The sequence below is a fragment of the Ailuropoda melanoleuca genome, chromosome 1 (genome assembly GCF_002007445.2).
Source record: "Ailuropoda melanoleuca isolate Jingjing chromosome 1, ASM200744v2, whole genome shotgun sequence".
Taxonomy (NCBI): domain Eukaryota; kingdom Metazoa; phylum Chordata; class Mammalia; order Carnivora; family Ursidae; genus Ailuropoda; species Ailuropoda melanoleuca.
Window position 1 is genome coordinate 120864681 of NC_048218.1, and position 24749 is coordinate 120889429.

At 42.4% G+C, this 24749-nt stretch overlaps 1 protein-coding gene and 1 non-coding gene across 8 annotated transcripts in view; one reads left to right on the top strand and one right to left on the bottom strand.

Moving 5' to 3' along the window:
• Positions 1 to 24749, bottom strand: part of SUGCT (succinyl-CoA:glutarate-CoA transferase) — a 706709-nt gene that overhangs the window by 138863 nt on the left and 543097 nt on the right. The window lies entirely within an intron of this gene.
• Positions 10099 to 10201, top strand: LOC117795495. The gene has a single exon (XR_004619546.1). It is a non-coding gene; the product is annotated as a U6 spliceosomal RNA (small nuclear RNA).

Below are 24749 nucleotides of genomic sequence, written 5' to 3' on the forward strand. Positions count from 1 at the left end.
TCCTGTTTTCTGGTGACACACACAATATTCACATTCACACATGCAAAACACCTTTCAAAACAAAATGAGGATAAAGCTGAGAAAGGAGAGGAAAGAAATGTTCTCCTTTTTCCCAAACTGGCCCTCCTTATTAAAAAAATAGTAGCTGCTGCTGTATCTTCAGAGCTTACAGTGGGATTTCCCATCTATACCCCTCATTTAAAGGCAGATTCTTCCTAGTGTTAGATGTAGATTTACGTAATCTGAGTCACTAGTAGAATTTTGGTCTACCCCAGGCGATTATGGGATACCCAGGGCCACTGTTGGAACACACTAACGCAGAAGTGCTCTTGTGTTCCAAGGTGAAGGTGACAATGAGGGTGGGGAGTGTTCCATGTCAGAGCTGTGAGATGACCACAGTCTTCGTGATGACTCCTTTAAGGAATGGGTCTGTTCTTCTGCCCGAAGTGAGGGTCTTTGGGGCTGTGTCCACAAGAGGAAGAAGGAAGGGGCAGCTGAGTTATGTAACCTTGCTTCCTGAACACAAAATTATCATGCAAAACTATCTTGTAGACTCTTGGCAATGCTGTGGTTTCCTCTAGATTAAGACTTAGCAAGGTCCCTAGAGACAGCTACCCACTGGCGGTGGTCTTGGAAGCAAGGCTAGTTGTCCCTACACCACAGCAGCCTCTAGAAAGCTGCTGAGTGAATGTTACTGCCAACAGAAGCCACTGCCATGAAAACACCACTCATGAAGGAAAGAGGATGTTCCCACTTATCGATTGCTACGCGCTGAATGTGTCTTTCCCAAATTCATATGTCGAAACCAATCACCAATGTGATGGCATTTGGAGGTGCAGCCTTTGGGAGGTGATTATGTCATGAAAACAGAACCCTTGTGAATGGAATTGATGCCCTTACAGAAGAGGCCCAGAGAGCTCCTCTCCCTTTCTGGCCTGTGAGGACACAGCAACAAGATGGCAGTCCGTGAACAAGAAGTGGGCTCTCACCAGGCACTGAATCTGCTGGCACCTTGATCTTGGACTTCTTAGCTGCCAGAACTGTGAAAAACTAATTTCTTTTGTTTATGAGCCACACAACTTATGTATTTTTTTTTATAGCAGCCTCAACAGACTGAGACATTGGTCATCAACTTGTACTCAAATCTTCCAATGACCACATTTCCTCAATTCTAAGACTATCACACTGACTTTTCAAGAGGGAATAAGAAATACCCTCATGACTGAAGGCACACATTAATATAAATAATCATAATATATTTGCCATAGAATAAAGGATTTATTATATTCTTAGAAATAATAATGATCATAAAAATACTCGACTACGTTGAGCCCTCCCTAGGCTGTGTATTTAAACATATTACCTTATTTAATCCTCATAAAAACCACAGCCCTCTGAGTTGGATATAATCTTCCTCATTTTCCAGATGAGGAGACTAAAGCCTATGACAAAGTAAGAAAATTACGAAAAGTGATGGGACCTGGAGTTTTGTGACTCTGATCTCACACCCAGGCCCCTCTGAGTTTCTGAGATATAGTGCCCTGGAAGGGAGCCACCAGTGGGTAGCCTTCCCCATCGTCCCAGTGAGAACCAGGGATAAATTTGAAGGAAAAAAGGCCATAATTTCACACCAACAGTATAATTAAGTGGCCCAAGACCCTGATGTAAGCTCTGTTGTTTTGATGGCATGACAATCAAATACCACTGCTGCCAAGACCCAATTTTTAGGAGGTAATGTGGCAAACTGGAAGGAACATGGCTCTGAGGCCTGAGGACGTGGGGTTTGTAACCATGTAGTACAGGAACCGAAGAGCGACATTTCTGATCAGTGTCGACACGATGATTTGTAAAATAAATGGTGCTGGGGAAATTGGAAATTAGAAGATAGTTTCCTTACTTCTCAAACATCAAACTAAATTCCAGATGAACCAACAAAGTTTGGAATAAAAATGAAAGCATAAAGGTCATCATGGTGATAGAACAGTGCTGGATCTTGATTGCAGTGATCATTACATGCATCTACATAGGTGATAAAATGGCTTAGAATGAAGCACACACATTGCACCGCTCTCAAGGTCCTGATTTTGATAGTGTATTATAATTACGTTAGACATAACCATTGGCGGAAACTGGGTGAAGGGTACACAGGACTTCTCTACTATTTTTGCAACTTCCTGTGAACTTATAATTATGTCAAAATAAAACATCAAAATAAAATTTAAATATAATCATAAAAGAGATAGACTATAGTAAAACTGAATAGCTGAACTTGGCATGGCCAAGGAGGAATCCAATTTTTTAAAATTGATACATTTAACACCTATAAATGAAAAATTTCTAATGTCCAAAATTATAAAATTGAAAGGCAGATACTCAGATGTTTTTCACATATATGACAAACGAGGGTTTAGTTAATTTAGTGTCATTTACATCCTGGTTAAAAGTGTGGACTCCGGTCAAAAGAACCAGAATCCTTGGATTAAAAATCATGGCTCTATCAGCTGATAGCATGTGACCTTGAGAAAGTTACCTTTGCTTCACCATCTGTGAGATAGGGATGGTGCCTTCCTCAATGAGCTGGTGCAAGGATTAAAAGAGCTAATAATCAAATAGTATCTGAAGCGTAGTAACACATGTAGTATTAGCTGAATTACTTGTTGTTTTTATAATTGTTACAATTCAATACAAAAAAAAAAAAAAGATAAATCCTTCTGTGATGCCAGACTCTCAGATATTCAGGATCTGGCTGGGATAAACTCATTCTTGATAACTCTGGACAGACTGGCCTGATATAATGATATCCTCATGCTGAGTCAGGCCTGGACATTTATCCTGACAGCTGATGATCTGTGGTAAGCAACCCTTCAGCCTTGTGGTCACCTGTGAGCTAGAATTCCTTGCTCTCTTCAACACGTCTACCTCTGCGGTTATTCATCCCGCCTCCCATCTAATGGTGCTTCGAGTCCACTGTAACCAGGTAACGGGACGTGCACGAGAGCCCCTTGTGCTGGTATCTCCTGTCGTCATCTCCCATGCAACACCTCTGTTAATCCTCATAGCAGCCTTGTTGGGTAGCTATGACTATCCCTACTCAGTGAAGAGATGGTAACTCAGAGAAGTCAGTGACTGCCCAAGATCACACAATCAGCAAGTAGTAGCACCTAATCTCGAAACCAATTCTTCTGAATCAAAAGTCTGGATACTTCCAGGGTGACAGGACGCCCTCTGACCCACATTATAGACACCATGTCTAAGCTAAGATTCCTAATAAGGATCGATGGGGCTCCCCATTTTTCTAGCATGGGCTTTTGGACAACTTTGTTGACTCCTGACAGGCTTTACTTTTTTCTTCCTGATTCTTGTCAGTGTTCCACATAGGAGTACTTAACCATGCAAGTCTCATCTTGGCAAGTCAACTGCTCCGATAGTTAGGCCGCACTCTATGTGTGAGCACATGTTGCTTTCTGTGTTCTGTAAGACACTTTAGCGCTCTGTCTCCTCAAATAGGTGGGAGGCTCATAGAACACAGGGAACACATGTTGTCATTATGTGTATCCACTCAAAACAACCAGTACAGTGGACTCTAACTTCAGATCTTTGGCCTCCTGATCTGGAACAATGCTTGAAAAGGCAGACTTGGTCCACATTTCTATTTGAGAAGCTTTTGTGTATATGACTGACCACCTGGATTATGAGTCTAGAGACCTGAGTATCAGTTACCCTAGTCCCGAGGAAGAGAAAGAGTATTTGCTCTATTGCTAACTCTTGGAGCTAAGAATGGAATTCTCATAAAATGGTTACCCATCGTGATCTTGGGCAAGTGATTAAACTATACTGGATCTCTTTCCCCACATCACAAAAGGGATTTATCACTTTTCAGGAAATCTACTGCAAGATAGCACCTCCCATCCTTCCGCCCTCCAAAGACACTGGAGTACTTATAGAGTAAGTAGGAAGAGGAGAGGACTCAACAAATACACACATTGGGCCTGGGCAACAACAGCACTCATGGAACATAAGACAGACAGATACCGATATGCATACACATTCATTCTGTGTGTGTGTGTGTCTCTGTCTCTACCTCTCTGTGTCTCTGTCTCTCTCTCTCTCCACTCCCCCACACACAATGCATATTTCTCTTATTATAATACTCTATGTACATATTACTTCGATGTTTTTCCTTGGAATCACAAAACGGGGGCAGGAATGGTAGAATGGCTTTGTTAAGCATACAGGAAAAAAAAAAATCTCCTCTAGCCAAAATTCTTGCACACCGTGTGGGCTGGCTTGAAAGTAACATGGTTTTTGACAGTAACATGTTCCATGTTTAGCTCGGGTTTATAGGTGAGGGCCCCATAGGATAAGAAACTAGTCCAGGAAAAGACATTTCAGTGACCTTTTATGGGGCTGGAAATCCCACACGGGCGCGTGCAGGGCATTCATAAGAACACCTTGTTCCACCGTTCTCTCAACCCTGAAAACATGGGGCACTCGTGTGGACAGATCACCGGCAAACCGAAAGTCACTTTACAGTAGGTTGACCCAGAAAGCAAAGAAGGCTAAAGTGAGGTGGACACAGTGCCTTTAAAATACGTATAAATCTAACGTTCCAACGGCTTAGGCTCCAGACGGCAATGCTGAGCACACGGGGGAAGAAAAGGCAGACAGATGCCCACAGCCCAAAAAGCTGAGAAGGCAACTTGTGGTTTTTAGAGGTAATGAATAATGATTTAACGTGGTTTTCTTCACTTTGATGTTTTTACAGAAAAGTCACATGAATGAACATGCGTGTTTTCCACTCTATTATTTCCCTCATCTGAAACAGTGCCAAGTTGCTCTCACATTAGGAAAACTAGCTCCACAGAACCAACAGTTAGAAACTGGATTTTAAGTGTCTTCTAAACTTGCTCCACAGCCTGCCTGCCCATCCAGCGAAATGGTAAAGACACAGAAGAAATCTGGTCATTGATAACTATCTCTCTACTGCCACCTAGACAATCCCAGGGAGACCCGGCTGCTTTCACCCGGCCCTGCCTCCAGCAGAAGGCTCCGGCTTCCGGTGCTGGTGAGGGTTATTTTGGAAAGCTAGTGCTTGGCTGATGACAAAGTGAGAATCACATCCTGTGATGATATAAGCCAGGTGGGTCTCCCACTCATCTGAGTCTCTTATGCATGTCTAGCACGTGGCCTTGACAAGCCTAGGTCGGCGAAGGGTCCTCACAGTGGCCCAGAGGCATACCAGAGACTCCACGCCTGAGGCTCAAGTTTGAGAACCTGTCCATCTCCCTTTAACTTGCTGTCTGACTCCAGGCAGCACCTCAACTCCCTCCAACTCCATTTCCTCCACTGAAACGTAGGGGGAAGGCCCCACTTGCCTACTGCACAGAACTGCTTAGAGGCATTTTAACAAGATGGCGGTGTTGGTCTTAGAAGCACTCTGCGGAGGCAGTTTGGCGCCCTCAGGCCGCCCAGCGCCGGTCACAGATGGCCCACGCCAGCTGGGCCGCTGGGTGCTGGCGTGGTGGATGAGCTCAGCTCTCAGAAGTGGCTGGCCTGGCTGAGACAGGGGTGCCCCGCCACACTCACTTCCTAGAGTACAAGTTCAGCCAAAGCCACATTAAAAGATGGTTGCTTCACGTTGGCAGAACTTTTCAGGAGGCACCAAATGAGGGTGTGTGGGAGGGGGAGTGGGCAACAGTGTCATAAAATGACGAAGCCGAGCAAACGTTTCCTGTCCTCACATTTAAAATCTCCGATGGGGGTGGAAGGCAGCCTCAGAGGCCCGGGGCTTTCCTGAAGAAACTATAAAAGGAAGGAATGATAAAAGGAGCCAGGGTTTTAGCAGGCTACTACCAACCAAAGCAAAGAGGGGGAAAGAAGTTTCTCTCTCGGCCCCGACCTTGGCTTGTAAGCTTCAGGCTGGGTTTGCTGCAGGAGGCTTTTCAGAGGGGATGTGAGCTGTGGGTTTGTTTCTGCGGTAGCTCTTTTCTCCTCAGTGAGGGGCTGGAGGTCGTCACATCTCGTCCCCTCGCGTTCCCACTACAGACAGACTGAAGAAGTTAAACAGGAATCTGTTTGTGCATCCCACACCTCCCAGTGGTCTCCGACAAAACGTATTCCCTGCTCAGAAAGGAGCCCTTCCTATATGAATTCTTGCTGCTTGAAATCAGGACAAGAATCTAGTTGGACACAGGCCATAACTTAGATATAAAACCACTGACACAGTCGATACACGTGTTTCTTCCCTGCGATTCCCGGGACAAGGGAAAGTCATGGACCTTTCCTCTGACACCTGTCCATTTTCAGTCACCACAGAGATCATGAACAACTGATCCGAAGCAGAACAAATGGAAAACTGTTCAAAATACTCAGATAGCATGACTGGCCTATTTCCATCAGCTTTCCAAGTTGCTCAAACCATAGCATTTTGGGGGATGCTTCCCATGATGGATTCCCTGAATGGAGTCAATGCTTAGGTCTCTCATTTCATGACCACCTAAATCCTGCAATGTCAGATCCCGTGGAGGCAAGGCCTAAAAGACCCATCCGCTAAGAAGAAGAGAAGTCCTCTTGAATGTTTTCAGCGTTTCCAGTCCTAAGGCGGGACTGGCCACGTGAGAGCAGGCCCACGGAGCTAATGATTGTGCACTGCACAATTTAAAACGCAGGGCGTAAGGCGGTCTTCAAGAGGTTCCACGCATCTTCAGAGTTCCAGGAATTGTATTTGACTCACAACGTTTAGAATTCTTCACCCACACTTATCAGTGTCATCATCTTCCTTGTCCTTGTTCTACCCTCCTCTAGAAATCAAGACTCACGCAGCTGCCTACAGCAACCACAAAGAGTTCTCCAATGAAGCGAAGTCCAACAAAAACGGGGAAAGAAAGTTTCAGAAAGGCTCCGAGTTTTGGTGGCTCCTGGGTTAAATCAAATAACCCGAGTTCCAATTCTGATTCTGCTAATGATTAAATAATGAAATACACCCTTGATGGATTTCAACTTCTTTAACATTAGGTAATTCATTTGACCTTCATAACAAACCTCTGAGTGAGAAGGGGAAACTTTGTCATCCCTAATTTGCAGACACGCAAGCCAAGTCTGAGGTCTGCCTAACCTGCCAAAGGTCACATTTCTATATTGGCCGAGCTGTTGTCAACACAGCCTTCTTGCTCAGTGAACACGCCATGTGGCCTGAGCTCCCCATCTACCCAAGTCATGACCTCTCTTACCCAAACACACAGACCCACTCACTGTCCACCCTCTGTACCCCTTAGCAGCTGGTTTTATCATGTGATAAGTTTATCTCCATTACTTGTTACTCATCTTAGTGTCCCTCAAGGCCAGAAGCTTCACTGAAGGCAAGGAGCAGGGGAGGCCTATCTTTGATGGCCCGAGGACACGGCACTGAATCCGTCTTGCGTGCAGCATGCACTCCGTAAATGTTTTGCAAGTTAAACCAAACTGAATCAATCTGATAAAACCGCAAAGCAGGTAAATCTTATGCATCGCCCTTCATCCTGCAATGCCTTGTTCTCAACCTCAACTCCTGCCAGTTGAAACCTATACTCCCAGATCATTCAAACACATAAACTGTATGAATGATAGGAACTTAAAATGCTTTATATCACTGCAGGTAATACTTGAATCTGGTGAATGTGGCTCTGATTAATTTCAGGCACAGCCAGCAAGTCTGGGATGACTTGGGAGTGTCAGGGCCTTCCCAGCAGGCCAGAAATCACATTTAGAACTCACTGGAACTTCAGCCTGTACCGAAATCACAGGCATTCACAGTCACCCACCTTGGTTTTCCTCATCTATGAGTTGAAAAGTATGAGTCATACACTGTTGGAAGTATTTTTAACTCACCAATTATTTGGATAGTAAAATGTAATGTTTCAACCCTAACTGAATGCTAAGGACAATCTTAGCAACCAATTAGACAGAGTTGACTTTGAAATCAAAGAACAAGTCCAAGAGAAAAAGAGTAAGCTCTCTAAAAAGATGATGTTGATATCCTGATATGTATAACTCAAAGCACCTGTGAACCTTCCATGCAAATAACCAACTGCTTCCTCTTTGATGGGGACCATGTGAGGAGGTCTAACCCTGAAGGAGACTGCACCCCGAGCACCCTTCAGCCCTGAGCTTGCACTCTGCTTGCAGACGGACACATGCGAAGGCGTCTGTACTCTGTCCTTGAAGATTCTGGAGACTTGGGTCAGGGGTGAACCCATGCCCTGGCCTCAGCCTTTGCAGTTCACACCTTGAGCCCCTAAGTTCGGCCCCTGCCATCTCCTCCTCCCTGGCCCCTCAAACAGCCTCAGTTCAGGCCACCTAAGCCTGCATGACTCATCTGATGGACACCACCTTTCCCTCCCTAGTGGCCCCAAAGCCCTAAAGCGACCCCTGCCCCAGCCATGCCAACCAACCACTGGCTGCTCCCTATCACGGCTCTCCATCCATCTCCAAAACTTGCTCATGCTGTACTTTGCCTCAAATGCCCACCCCATGAACTCCCACTTGCCCTTCAAGACTCAGGCCACACAACCTGGGAAGTCTTGACTCACCTCCAGGTTGAGTTAGAATCCCTTCCTCTGTTTTCCGAAAATCCTGAACATACATCAAGCACAATGTTAATGACACTGCAGAGTAATTCCTGTTAACGTCTCTACTTGTGACCTCAGAGGTCTGGCAAATGTCTGGAACATGGGAGAACTAAGGAAAGAATGTGCTTGCTGACAGACTAATTGAATGAATCTACTGCAATAAGGTGGTGTGGTCCTATCTATGACCTCGGACCACCGGGAAGAAAAGGTCAAACATTCTTTGAGATGTTCCTCAGTGCCTAACACAGAGCCTGGGGCAGGTTACCAGTTAGTTAAGTAACACAGAACCACGTAATTCTTCCCCTGACCAATCTCTATGCATTCAGCCATCATGTGTTGACCGTCTACAACATACACGCATTCTCCAGGCATTGTGGAAGAAATAACCAGCTAAACCGAGGGTCTGGAGGAGTCTGAAGTCAAGAGGAGTAATAGATTTATAAACAGAGGCGAGTCATACAGATCTGAGGGAACAAGCAGCTGCTCTTCGTAGGGAAAATAGGGAAGATTGAGCCAAGGATATGAGTGTGGAGACAGATCTTAACTGATGAATACACAAATATACTTTTTTTTGAGCCTGTTTGAGCCTGTGTGTGTGCGTGTGTGTGTGTGTGCATGTGTGCCCGAGTGTGTTTTGGATCCGTGCTACTACGATCCACAAAATACGCTGGTATGAATATTTATGCAAATGCTAATTACACACTAATTACACACTATAATCTAAAACTCCCCTTGGTTATTTTCTGCCAACACGACGTCCTCTTGCACATCTCTCATGTTTTAGCTGTTCTTCGGATGACAGTGGTTTTCGCATTCCGCAGACCCTGGTTTACCATCCCTGAGCTGCTTCCTCTCCCGAGTCCTGTTAATCGCTCATGTTTATTACCATTTTTTCAGCTGCAGTCATTGTGAACAGTAGCGTGTTTTCCCCCACAGTAATAAATATTCATGTGTTTATGAAGTAACGAAGAAAATGTTGCTGAGCATGAAGAGTTGATGTCAACAGTCGGGAGTGAATGAAACACAACATTAAATCTATTAGCATTCCCACATCTTCCTGGAGGCTTAATTGTTTCAGACAAGAGGTTGAAGCCCCGGAGTCTGGAGGTTTTGATAATGACTACAGGATGGGAAGGGAAACAGAAGATACAATTGGCTCGTCAGGGCTCTGTATGTCATTCCTGTTTCACCACAGCGCATGGGTAAGAAGCTTTTTCCCGTTGTTTAATTTATCCCTTGGAGACTGGGATGGTCTGTGAGTCCAAACCAGAGATACAGCCTGGGCGGTGATAAGCCGAGCCCCCCTAGGAAATGAGGGGTTGCCTGCAATGGGGACTCCGAGTTTGAACTCATATTTGTGACCCACTTAAATGTACCTACTGGCTCGGGGATGGCTACTGTAATGACACAAGTGTAAATTTCGTTTTCCACAATTCCCATCTGATGGTGTCTAAGAAGCAATGCAAAGTTACTTAAAGAGTGCTTTGAAACAGTACTTTCTTCCATAGTGCATATCCTACCGTTGGAACAATTCAGAGATTAGCATGGTCCCTGCGCAAGGATGGCACGTAAATGCAAAAGTGCTCTGTATTTAAAAAGAGAGAGAGAGAGTGCTTTGAAATATTAACCGATATGTGCTGGGCCTGGGTGCATGCAGGTGTGCATACAGGACACTAAGCAAATGCCCATTAGATGTATGATATCAGACAGAAAAGAGAGAAAAAAGAGGATGGTTGCATGCAACCGTGGTGTCAGGCAGCAGACAAAAGCTTTGTACTCAGGAGAGCGCTGTAATCCCAGCTCCGCCACTTGCCAGCCACGAGACCTTAAGAAAGCTGCTCGACCTCTCCAGGCCTGTCTTATCATCCCCTTGATGCAGCGGTTGGTGACTGGGGGTGATTTTGTATGGGCTATTTGAGTGCAGATGGCAATTTCACAATCCCCCCAGTAATACCTCGTAAGTACTCCTCTTGCACCCAATGCTGATGTCCATCTTTCCTGAAACCAAGGCTTATGTCAGAAAGCAAAGGGCTGGTCAGCACAAATGTATCCGACTTTCAAGCCAAAGCCACTAAATGACCAAGTGAGCCAGTGGCATCGGACAATCTAATCCCCCCAAAATGTCTCTTGGCATGTGGTCCAGATCATCCTGCTACTTCTTGAGGCCAGGCGCTAATTTTATCTTAGAAAGTGCCGCACCATTTCCTCGGCAGTGATGCCTTCTTAAAAGGAGAGATCTGGCCACGGATGGCAAACATCATTTAATGTCTCCTTTGTTTTGTTTGTTTAACGAGACCAAAAGAGGACAAATTCCTATCCTTCTCATTGACTTCAGCAAGGGCAGGGTTCAGTTTAGAGACCAGGAAGAACAATGTGGAAATTGTTCACTAACAATGTGAATCATTTTCAGACAATCCCCAGAAAATCTGGGATAAGTTAGGTGGAAGAGAGATAGATGACAGTATGCGGAAAACTTTATTTATGAATGTTAATAAAATTTCTATTACAAAGGAAATACTAGAGACAAAACTGAAAGGCCCTACATTGAGAATGAAGCTTATTCCAGCCTGAACTCCGAGATGCAAACAAGCCAAAGACCGATTCACTAAGTGCCAAGTTCAAGAGAGGGATGGCAGGCTAGAGCTTACAGCTGGAGAAGTTCCCTCCTCGGGGTTTTGCCAAGAGCAGGCTCACACGCTTTGCAAACCATGATAGATATGTGAGGGCGAACCTGACATCCTTGCTGAGCTTTCTCCGTGTCAGCTTTTTGCAGCATGGAAACAAGTGGGTAGGTTTTGGACGAAAGGTAATCTTCCTCATTCACACTTGGGACCTTCGACAGAAATTTTCAAAATGGAAAACAAAAATGGCAGCAGGTCAAAATCAAGATTCTAATGTTTACAACATCTGGAGATCTCTTTTGAGGAAAATGGCTGATGAAACCAGAATGGACGGGTACTGATATGAATATGCACCCCCAAGAAATATCCAGGTAATGTGTTGGTTATACCATGGAAAATGACATCTTCAATTTGTTTGAGCCATGGAACCGTTTTCAAAAAGTGTGGTGAAAACATGGCAGAGCAAAGTTTTTGTGAGGGCCTGACAGGCTGACTTCTATTTTCCACAGGATGGAATGAAATTGCTTTAAAACAGTGATGGAAAGGTATACCACTCCTTAGATCCCTCCAGATCATGGAAAGAATAAATATTTTACCTGCATATAGCAGCTAGGATTTGTGAGGAAGTGTCAGTTAAAGTGTCATCAAGGTAAGATGAAGGCTTCGAAATTCTGATCCTGAGGAGTATGCTGGACATCAAGCTCAAGTAAAAAGCCAGGCTCTCTAAAAGCTGGCTCATCTTTATTCCATGATTATATCTTCCAGAACATGTGCCCAAATGCTTTATACTTTCTGAGAGCCAGTATAAACATGGTAGCCAAACAGTGTGACCTTTGCAGTCCAAAGGTCTGGGGTCAAATCCCAGTTCTGATACTTGTGTGACTTTGGGAAACTTATTTTACCTCTCCGATCCTAGCTTCCTCATCTGTTAAGTGGGCGTAATAATGTTACCCGCCTTACAGGGTCATTGTATCAAACATTAAATGAGTGAATGCTTGCAAAGCATTTTGAAAGAACAGTGCCTGAAATATTTTAAGCCTTCCATCAATTCTGGCTCTCCTCATCTAATTGCATCCTCACACAGACCGTGTGAAGCCAGTACTATCCATCATTCTCGTATCACAGATGGGAAAGTGAGGATTTGATAGGTAAATTAACTTGCTCAAGAACAGACAGCTCATAAGTAGTGAAGCCAGTACTTGAAATAACCTGTTCTCAGGCCAAAGCCTAAGATCCACTCTATCATGTATTTGGGAATCTGACTGTGAAGAGGAAGAGTTGGTCTTTCCTACTAAAGAAAATAGCTGCTAGGGCAGAAATTAGGAAAATTCCCAGTCCAGGAAGTAACTCTCCATAACCTTCTAGGGGGCATCCGCGACTCCCTTCCTCTCCCCAAAGCCCCTAGAACAGGGGTGAAGGGGTGTGACAGAGATGACCACTATCAAAACTTTTCTGCCCTCAATTTAATCAGGTCACCCTCCTAACGCTTAGCACAAAGCATGAATATTTGAAAGCCTTTCTCCTTCCTCTTTCCCAACAGCCTTCCCAAGAATGTGCACCTCTCATCACCACCAAGTCTGTCATTGGTAGAATTTTGCTGCCTGAGTGAATTTCCATTGACTTCTGGGTGAAGGCAAAGAGGCCTAGCAAGTTCTCGCAGGATTTTAAAAAGTGTTGGTGCCTGAGTCCTATTTGTACCCGTCTTTCTCCTGGGACCCTCCCTCCTCTGCCACCATCCCTACCAGGAATCCAGGCTCTCTGGATTGTTCTTGGGTCAGTGAAAGTGTCCACAACATCAACAAATTTAACAGCTCCATTTTTCTCATCCAGTTTCCCCTCGGTGATGGTTCCCATCCTCTTAGTACATGTTCAAAGACACCTTTTGCACTTTCAGTGACTGTACCATGGAAGCCCATAGAATCAGGACCTTCAAGCTTTCCAACGTTTGCTATTGCTATTCTTTCGAGACCTTGAATATCTTCTACTTTTCCCTATCCTGCCCCCCAACTGTTTGCCCTGTTAACCTGAAAAACTCCTACCCCCCCCAAGGGGAAGACAAATGCCACACTTCATTGCAGTTTTCCTAGCCCACACGAACATCTGTGTCCCCTTGCAAGGCAACATTGTTACCTTCTTTGCATTCTTCAATTTCTCATGATCCTATCGCACACCATACCATAATCTTTCTCTGTTCAGCACCTAATATAGTCTTGAGATGTAATAGCCACTCGACAGGGTTTACTGAGAAGAACCATTAAAAGGTGACTGTCGGAGGCGAGGCAGAGCTGGTGTAGTGAGAACGAGTATAATTTTTGATGTCAGAGGGATCTAGATCTAATTCTGGTTCTGTTACCTCCTAGCTATGTGACCATAAGCAAGACCCCTATAAACCTGTTTCTTGACCTATGAAACAGACAGTATTGTTACAAGAAGTAAATGAGAAAGGAGCATAAACATCTTTGCTACACTGTGCACATCTGACAAATTTTTGGATCTCTCTTAAATTTTGCATACATTTTCTTCTCTTTATATTCCTCCTCTCCTCCTCGACCCACACACTATTTCTTCTTAGAACAGAGGAATGTAGCTGTTGAAAGTTTGGGTAAAAGAGAGTTATAATGACAGGTTTTAGGAGAATCCCTTCGAGCAGAGTCTCAGAGAGGGAGATAACCGCTTGACTTGAATACCACAAATGTGATATCAAATGTAGCCTTAGCGTGGAGATGGATGTAGGATTTTTAAAAAAGATTTTATGGATTTATTTGAGGGGGAGGGCATGAAATGGGGGAGAGGAAGAGGTAGGAGGAGAAGTAGACTCCCTGCTGATCAGGGAGCCCGACACGGGGCTCGATCCCGACTCCTGGATCATGACCTAAGCTGAAGGCAGATGCTTAACTGACAGAGCCACCCAGGCCCCCCTGGGTGTAGGATCATAGGCCAATGGACTTAAATATTTCTGGGCCCACTGACAAAGTCATCACCCTTACGGAGTAGATATAGCAGGCTATCTTGGTTTGGCTCCATTAAAATTTTAATACATCTAACATGATTTTTCTGATTCCACTCTCCCCAGAAAGCTGGGCCTGCCTTCTGGGGAGAATTATAGATCGTGCTGATTTGACTCTTTCCAGACCCCTGTGGCTGTGATATTTCACAATCAGGAAATAGCATGGCTTCTGATGATGATCTGGCTGTCAGAAGAAAACTTTTGGTCTTATTTTGGTAAATTAATCAGTTTTCTGGAGTCTACCAGAAGCTCATATACATTTTATCTTACACGAGATAATATTGATCAACCTAAACACAAACATGATTCCTGGCATCCTCGAGGAGAGGTCCAGATCACCCCAAGACATCACTTAGCTTTGTGTTCCCTCCTGTTCCTACAGATTTCATTAGTATTCTTTGAGATCCTCAGTTCTCTAACAGTAGGCAGTTCCAATCTCAGATTTTCCGAGGTCCTCCTCTTCTGTCTCCAAGAAAAAAACCAGAGCACCAAATGCAAAAGGTATATTTGGTCTTGATGGACTATTGTTTTTGCTGTTGGAGGAGGAACAGACCTTGTTGGTGATTTCTGGCCACAATCTTTAAGTCCTAAAGATTCCAGCTTAAACGTTTGTTTGGATGAATCTCTCTTATTAGTTCATTGATGAGACTTACAGTAAGACCTATGAAAATGTAGATTTTCAATAATTAATATGTAACTTCATTAGTCATGGGGAAGAAGTCAGTACTTAAGAACCATAATATTTGGCTCATAAGGCTTATTTAAAGGAGAGTGGATAGAAAATCTAAAGCCTAAAACATTTTCTTGTTTTAAACTCTCTTTTGAACAGAAGTCAGCTCACATCACAAAAATGTTCTTGTTCATACATATAATGATACTGTAAATACAAGTTTTAAAAGGAGCTTTAAGGCAACAGTCGCAGACAACCAAATTGTAACCATTATGTTTACCATCCTGGCCCATGTCCCAAGCTCCACATGTTTTGGGCATAGTTTTTTTTTGTTTTGTTTTTTAACTCGACAATAAGGCCTCAACTATGAAGATTCCCTTTTGTTGCTATTCCAAATGCATAAGAGAACAAATCCATTTATCTAAATAGGAATTTGAAACTCTTTGGAGTATGGTGACCATATGCACCAATCCTCGGAAAGTAAAAGCAAAATATTAACTTCCTTTTCTGTTGGAACACTTTAGATTTCTGACATGAGGAACTGATCCTATTAAGTGGTAATTTACAGTGGCTACTTATTGCTTAAATGTGGAATATCCACAGGGGTAGACCAAGGGAATTAAGGAAGAGAGTACCCTGAGTAAAATGATATGCACAGCAAATCCTCATCATTCACTCTGTATCATTCTCTTCCACCTAATTCCCTGCCCACTTCCTCACCTTCCAGTCCATCCACTGCACCCCCAGCTACTCAGTTAAATGAGAAATGTCTGGCAGAGTTTGCTACAAGAATGTGAGTTGCAGCAAACAGACTTGGTCTATTTATAAGAAATGATCCTTCTGCCATGGTTTCATATCATTCATATCACGATTCCAAGAAGTTCCCCTGCTTTTGCTATATGATGCCTTTCACACAGTGAGAAGGAAGGAACTACGGATCAAGGGAAAGTTTTGTCTTAGGGGAGCCAGCAAGCCAGCAGCAGAAAGGCTCCATCTAAAATCAGAGGATAGTTATTCCACTAAGGTTGTTAAATTATTTCATTAGGAAGTTTTTTATAATGATCTTTCTTATCCTTTGAGAGTGACCTTCTAAACAAACTATACTGCTCTTTCTTTGCTTGAAAATCTATGATTTTTGTGTGTGTGTGTGTGAATGCAGACAGAAGAAGATTAAAAATACTGCCTTCCCATTATTTTTATTTTCCCCCAGAATTTGGGGACCCATCACTTGCCATGAACTGGACATTCAGATCTTCTCTAGAACAATGAGATGTGTGCTCCAGCAAAGTCTGCTTTTTCAATTACTCGATAGGCTTAAAATGAGTAAACACAGAGAGAAAAATGCAGGGTGGTGGGAACCAGAGTACGAAATGATCGGTTTGTGGCTTTCTGAGAAAGTCTTGCTTACAGTAAGTTTTAAAGAAAAAGTAAAGTGGGGTCTTTTGCCTCATACAATTAAGTAAATTTCTTCCTTTCCTTCCTTCAGTGACAAACTATACAAGGAGAAGACAACGTATAAAACCCCCACTCTAGCCCCACAGTCCCATAAGTTATCCTTTTAAGTAAATCCATATTTCAGGATTCCACAGTGTGACACTAGAATGTTTACTCCCCCCAAAGTTATTGAAAATATGAATATAGAATTTAAATACTTAATCTCATCCATAAATATACTAGTTTTAATTTAAGGTAAATGTATTTTTATCATATGAATTATTATAGGATAATATAATACTTTACATATATTACATATAAATTACTATATGATGATATAATACATTATATTACATATGAAATATTTATTTATAAATTATTTTTCAACTAAAAAAGAATAAAATTTCATTATAGTAAATTTGGAAAATGCAGAAAAAAATTTTATAAGATTTTATTTATTTATTTTTGAGAGAGAGAGCAAGCATGCGCATGAGTGGTAGGGAGGGGCAGAGGGAGAACCAGACTCCCCGTTGAGCAGGGAGTCCAACGTGGGACTCAATCCCAGGACCCCAGGATCATGACATGAGCTGAAGGCAGATGCTTAACCAACTGAGTCACCCGGGCACCCCAGAAAATTTTTTAAAAGGAGAAAATCTACCCAGAATCTCCTTCCCAAACACAATTAGTATTAGCATTTGAGTTTTTTTCTCTTCAAAATTTTTTATTTTGTATATTACTTTTACTACAATTGTGATCAAAGTACACTAGAAATTTTGTATCTTGCTATCATCTCTGAAATATTATATACAGTTTAATGGTTTGATGATAACCTATTCTTTAGATATAACTGCTTTGGGGTTTTGGAAGTTGTTTTTAATTTTTCATTATTAATGTTATCTTGGGGAAAAACGTAATTTCAAGATAAATAAAAGCACCATAGCAACCATTCCAGTAATTGGGAATAATAGCTAGTTTTTACTGTTTTGGGACAAACTGGAACTCAGAAGCCCAATGGCTAGTAGATCTTGAAGCATCTCACTTCAGATCTTTGGCAACAGAGACCTCTTTGGACTCTGCAGATCCTGCTGGAATTTTGGTAAGAGCAGGATAATGGGTCTCAATGGCATCCATATTGCCACACGGACATGAACAAGAAGGTCAAGTCCATCGGACCAAGAGTCATTGTGCCACGGGAGGCCAAAGATCTATACTTACATAGCACTAACATTTACTCACTGTAGTACCAAGAATACTGATTTTACATTCCTATAACACCTGCCAGGTAGGTCTTAACATCTGGAATGTTCAATAAATTTTATTGAAGGATGAATAGCTCTATATTACCAAATCACTTCCTTGGTAAATAAGTTCATGGACAAAACATATCTGATATGTCCAAAACGTATCTGGAGCCTGTAATTTCAAATACACACAAAAGAAATGAACAAGAATAATTTATCTTCACCATTTTCAGGTATAACCACCTCTCCTTTGCTTGAGACTCGCTGATGTGTAGAAGCTAGAAGATTCTCTGAAGATGCCCTCAAGAGGCTTCTCAAGACAGCGTTCCTAAGGGGCTCCACATAAGTCTTGTGAGGCATGTGTAGGTAAAAACAATCAGAAGTAGAGGCTAGAGCTTGCTTCTCATCTAGAGATTACTGAAGGAGGGAGGTCACGTTGCAGCATGCCAACAGAGCATGAAGTGGTTGTAGTATAACATAGCGTTTGTGGGAAGAAAAAAGCATGGGCATCCCCATTCCAGTTCCGCATGGACCTCTGAGGGTGTGAAAGCAGAACTCGGTTGTTCCTGAGCTGCTCAAGAAGGAACGCAGAAGTCAGAAGCGGAGCATGAGCTGTGGGGCAGAAAAGCGATAGCAGCATCATCAACTACTGGTATGGCTAAAGGAAAATTCACCTGCAGTTCTGAGCAGGAGCTGGGCTATAGCTGGAAGTCACCACAGGCTGATGGTGAAGGGAAGCTTCAAAAAGTCATCGGAACAGCAAAACTGTAGAGAATTAATCCCAATTAGAGCAATGGGATAAAGAGCTCCAGGAGGGATGTCTTCAGGTAAATACTAACTGATAAATACCCTATTCTGTGGTTGTTTATCTTATCACAAACACTACATCCGCAGAGTCTACCAAAGTCTGGGAAAACAAGACAGAACCAGAAATGGGAATATCTGCTCACAGCCAAGTGTCCACTGAGGTCAGATCTCTGCTTCCCCATCCCTCATCTTCCGACAATGGGTTCACACCTTGCTTGGAAAGGGACAGTTAGACATGGCAGGTTGAACACAACTATTTATTGTTACTCCCTTCTAATTCTCCATGAAAATACAGGAAAGGAAGTTTTCCCAAGATAAACCTAAAAAGACTAAGAGATAAAGAAAGAAAGTGACAGAAGATGAGAGACAGTAGCAACATTTTGTAGGCTGAAAATGCAGTGGATGAGTTGTCATTAACTTAGAGATGGGGGGGGCGCCTGGGTGGCACAGCGGTTAAGCGTCTGTCTTCGGCTCAGGGCGTGATCCCGGCGTTATGGGATCGAGCCACATCAGGCTCCTCCGCCATGAGCCTGCTTCTTCCTCTCCCACTCCCCCTGCCTGTGTTCCCTCTCTCACTGGCTGTCTCTATCTCTGTCGAATAAATAAATAAAATCCTTAAAAAAAAAAAAACAAACTTAGAGATGGGGGAAAAAAGCTGCAACTATGGGTTGGAGGGTGAAACAGTGAGGAGCAAGCCAGTTTAAGCTGCAAAACCCTGAAATGAGAGGCACCAGCAACCTCAAGAAGGTCGGGGTGCAGGGTAAACCTGAAAGTGAGCATTTGCAGATAACTGATGTTGACTACCCCTCCCCAAACTTTCTGGAGAGGCTGAACACGATCCACAGCTGAGGACAAAAGTAATATTCCATGCAGGAAACCAGACAATTAAGTAAAACTCTGCATGGTAATCATGAGATTTCCTAGCCTCTGTCCCCAACTTGACTCCTAGAACACAGACGACCAGGCTTAACCCCCACAGGCAGAGATTTGTAGATTTCTCTCTAGAGAACTGAGCAGACCAAGAGAATACATGTGTAGATGCTGATATTTGGGCTTCCGCAAAGAAAGAGCCTTTTTATCGACCTGCACTGAAGAAGCAATCAGTCCACAAGCCCTGCCCTCACCTATAAGCTTCCAGCCAGCCTTTTAGTGTCACCTTCTTCAATATGAATAGACCGAGTGCTATCTTTCTATGTGTTAAAGCATCATTCAAAGCCCATTTTGATTTTTTACACAAATTGATTCATTTAATCCTTTACATAAAGTATTAATGTTTTGCATATATACATGTAAGTTTATGTAATCATCATAACAACTCTATAAGGTAAGTACCATTATCGTTCTCATTTCTCAATAAGGAAACTGAGGTACCTAAAGACTAAGTAACTTGCTCAAGGTCACAAGCTATGAAGTGGTGCGGCCAGTTTCACAATCTTTCAATTTGGAAACAGAGCCCATGTTTCTTTTCTTTTTTTTTTTTTTAAAGATTTTATTTACTTATTTGACAGAGAGAGAGACAGCCAGCGAGAAAGGGAACACAAGCAGGGGGAGTGGGAGAGGAAGAAGCAGGCCTCCCAGGGGAGGAGCCTGATGTGGGGCTCGATCCCAGGAACCTGGGATCACACCCTGAGCCGAAGGCAGACGCTTAACGACTGAGCCACCCAGGCGCCCCCAGAGCCCATGTTACTAATCTCTACATTATACCACCTCGAAATAAATGTAGAGACAAAGTGAGGCACACAGGGAAAAAGGGAAACAATGGAAGCAGGCAACCAGGGGCCAAAAGAAAAGTGTAAATCAACTATAACACATTTATTCAATTTACTCATTGCATCCATTTAAAACAAAATGAAACAAAACACCAAGATGCTCTCTTATTCAGAGAACAAGAGAATATGGGAACAGAAGATTCAACAGGTGAGTTATAAAATAGAATTATAGAAGTAAAAGACAAAGACAGAAAACAGGAGAGAAAACTAAGATGATCTATCTAGAAAAGACAGAGTAAGCTGTGACTATGAAATTAGCAAAGAAATAATACAAGAAAACCTCCAGATTGAATGAGTCTGTGAATATCCAATCAGCGTAATAAAGGATAAGAGTCACACTAAGACACACCACTGATAAATATTCAGCCACCAAATATAAGAGTATCCTGAAAGTTTCTAGGGAGGAAAGTAAACACGAAGAAGGTAAGCATGTGGAATGGCATTAGGCATCTCAACAGCAACTCTGAAAGACAGAAGACAATGAGTGGCACCTAACCACGTATCGACCAAAGGTGAAAGTAAAATAAAAAGCTTTTCCAACATGCAAAGTCTCAACAAAATAACGTCCTTTGTGTCTTTGCAGATAGGAAGACAGGGTTCTAGAAAATAGCCCCAGACTGATGATGCAGGGAAGCTTCAAGAAGTCATTCGACAGCAGAACTAGGGAACTAGAGAGAATTAATCCAAATCAGAGCAATAGGAGGGATGTCTTTAGGTAAATACACACTGATAATCATCTGTTTTATTGTTGTTACTGTTGTTCATCTTACAGTGGAGTTTTACAACTCCAATGGAGAATTTAAGTACGAATTACTACTATAAACACAGAAAACAGAAATGGATAAATAGGGCATCTGTTAAATTCAGGGAAATGCAGGGGCTCCTGGGTAGCTCGGTCAGTTAAGTGGCTGGCTCTTGATTTCGGCTCAGGTCATGATCTCAGGGCCCTGGGATAGAGCCCGCTTCAGATTCTCTCTTTCCCTCTCCCCCACTCATGTGTGCACGCTCTCTCTCTCTCTCATATAACAAATAAATCTTTGAAAAAAAATTTAAAAAGTACAATATACTCATAAAACAGTATGTGTCTCAATTGTGAGAAATATTTACTTACTCGTAATAATGTAAACACTGGCTATTGATTTAACCAAAAACAGTAACCAATTATGTTGGAAAGGGATGAAGGAAAAAAACAAGTTGTAAGTTGTGTGGGAGATGATCCCAGAGAGCTAAATCCTCATTGTCTACAGGACAGAATAAATATCTATCTACAATTCCAGGAAGTTAGGAGATAGCAGGACTATGTTATTTAGAAATGTGGAGGTAATTAGTAGAAGGAACAACTTGAAGAGTTTTCAAAAACAAGAACCTGGAGAGGAGATGGCGGGGCAAAGGGATGCTGCTTTTCCCTATAAACTTATGAGTTCTTTTTGTTTCTTCAAACCATGTATATGTATTACTTTGATAAAATGATTTTGAAAATTACAAGGAAGAATTTAAAAGGGTGGATTAGAGTCTCAGAACTGGCCTCCAAGTAAAAGCTCATGCTTCTTTGCATTTCTATTCCCTAGCCACATGGATGCTGTTAGGTCCCCAAACATGACATGCCCTATTTCCTGTAATCCGTGATGTTACCTTACATAGGAAAAATATAGATGTAATCAAGGTTACAAGCCTTGATATGGGGAGATTATCCTGGATTATCTAGTGGTCCAATTCAAACACATCGCCTTAGGAGTGGAGAACCTTTACTGGCTGCAGCAAGAGAGATGCAACATAAGAGGGCCCAACCCATCCTTGTTAGACTTTGAAGCTGAAGAAGGAGGGCCATGAGCCAAGGAAGGAAGCAGAACAGTCCTCAGCTGACAATCAGTAAGAAAATGGGGACCTCGATCTTACACCACAAGGAATCGAATTCGGCTAACAAGCAGGAGGGACAAGGAAATGGATTGTCCCATAAAGTCTCCACAGAGGGATACAGGCTACTGACATTGCGGTTTTAGCTTGGAGAAACCCATGCCAGACTTCTGACCTACACAATTATTAGATAATACAGTTGTGTTGCTTTATGCCACTACATCTGTGGTCATCTGTCATGGCAACAACAGCAAACTAACAGAATGCCAGTTCCTAAACCAACCCATGCAATTACTACTGATGGGAGAACCTTGAGTGGCAGTCTGAGAGTGTATGTGGACACTCAGTAGGCTTAATAAATCCATAAACTTAAAATCTCCTCTCAATACAAGTGACTAGGGTCACCTGTGAGCCAAGCAATGCAGGACCCACCTACCCATCAAACACCGATCAATATTTTTGACCATGGCCAAGAGGTCTAAAGGTTCCCACCATGGGAAGGGAAGCTTCAAACATCCAAAATTCTTCCACATTCTCCTATTAGAGTCATTCCTATCAAGTGTATCCAAATCAGTGGGACGGGTTTGTGATGGCATACGAATATCTGTAAACATCCAAGATAAAAGCACAGCCTCTGACTTCACAAGCAAGCACCACAAAAAGAAGGCACTCCTGAGCACAGGTGAGCATGTGGAAAACCTGCTCAAACAGCTGTCTCTACAGCAACATCAGGAAAGTTTCAGGGCTAAATCTTGTTTAACTAAAGGTGCAAACTGTCTCTTACTTCAACCTGAGAGCCAGCAAATGAAGAAAATAGCTCTGATCGTTCTTTTTTTTTTCTTGTTGTAAACGTCTTTTTAAATTGAGATGTAATTATCCTATAATAGTGTGTATGTTAAGGTGTACAACACGCGGCCTTCCTACCTGCCTTCCCATTGCAATACCATAGTGTTAGCTAACACATCCTGTCGCGTAATTATCGCTTCTTTTTTGTGGTGATAACTTCAAGACCCAGTCTCTTAGCAACTTTGAAGTATGTAATACAGTCTTGTTGATACAATGCTGTGCATTAGATCTCCAAAACATATTCATCTTCTAACTGTAAGTGTGTACCCTTGGATACACGACTCCTCAGTTCTGCCACCACCCTCCCAGCCCCTGGTAACCACCATTCTATTCTCCTCTGTTTCCATGAGTTCATCTTTTTTAGATTCCACATATATGTGAGATCATACAGTATTTGCTTTCTCTGTCTGGCCTCTAACTTAGCATAATGCCCGCAGGGTCCATCCATGTTGTCACAAATGACAGGATTTCCTTCTTTCCCATGGCTGAGTAATATTCTATTCCAGTAATATTCCTGAGGATATATGTATATATACCACATGTCTTGATTATTGTAAATCATGCTGAAATAAACATGGAGTTCAGATATCTTTTTGATATCCTCTTTTCATTTCCTTTGGATAAATACCCAGAAGTGGAATTGCTGGATCATATAAAGTTGCTCTGTTTTTAACTTGCGGAGGAACCTCCATACTGTTTTCCACAGTGGCTGCACCATTTACCTTCCCACCAACAGTGCAGCAGGATTCCCTTTTCTCCACATCCTTGCCAATATTTGTTACTTCTTGTCTTCTCAGTGATAGCCATCCATCCTAACAGGTGTGAGGTAATATCATCATTTGCATTTCCCTGTTGACTGTGATGTTGGGAACTTTTTCATGATCTTTTCTTACTACAACATTAAAGCCTTATGAAATTTACACAGAATGATTGGGAAATTGTTTTTATTATAATTTCTAATCAGGAAAGTCTAGGTTTTTTTAAGCAGAAAAGGCATCTAATTTTAAATTTTAGAAGAGTAAATTACTGATATAAAGCAAGGAAAATAAATTGGCAAACTACAAAATACAAAGGGAATCCTATTTCCACTACAGACATGCCACAAGGGCCAAAACCTTTTGAAAGAACAGCAATAATACAAATGGAATTGATCCTTTCAATTCTTGCACTACAGATAGTCTTTAAATCCTTTTCTTTTGGAGACATCAAACAATTAGAATAGAATAAGAAGTGTATGACTTATGTCCATGTTCACTAAGTGAACAAAGAATAAAAACTGTTTTCAAGCTAGGTACAAAAAATAAAATATGTCATTGCCTATGTTCTCCTCTAGAATTTTGATGGATTCCTGTCTCACATCAGGGAAATTCAAATCAAAACCACACTGAGATACCACCTTACGCCAGTTAGAATGGCAAAGATAGACAAGGCAAGAAACAACAATTGTTGGAGAGGATGTGGAGAAAGGGGATCCCTCCTACATTGTTGGTGGGAATGCAAGTTGGTACAGCCACTCTGGAAAACAGTGTGGAGGTCCCTTAAAAAGTTAAAAATTGAACTACCCTATGACCCAGCCATTGCACTACTGGGTGTTTACCCCAAAGATACAGACGTAGTAAAGAGAAGGGCCATATGCACCCCAATGTTCATAGCTGCATTGTCCACAATAGCCAAATCATGGAAGGAGCCGAGATGCCCTTCAACAGATGACTGGATTAAGAAGCTGTGGTCCATATATACAATGGAATATTACTCAGCTATCAGAAAGAACGAATTCTCAACATTTGCTGCAACATGGACGGCACTGGAGGAGATAATGCTAAGTGAAATAAGTCAAGCAGAGAAAGACAATTATCATATGATTTCTCTCATCTATGGAACATAAGAACTAGGA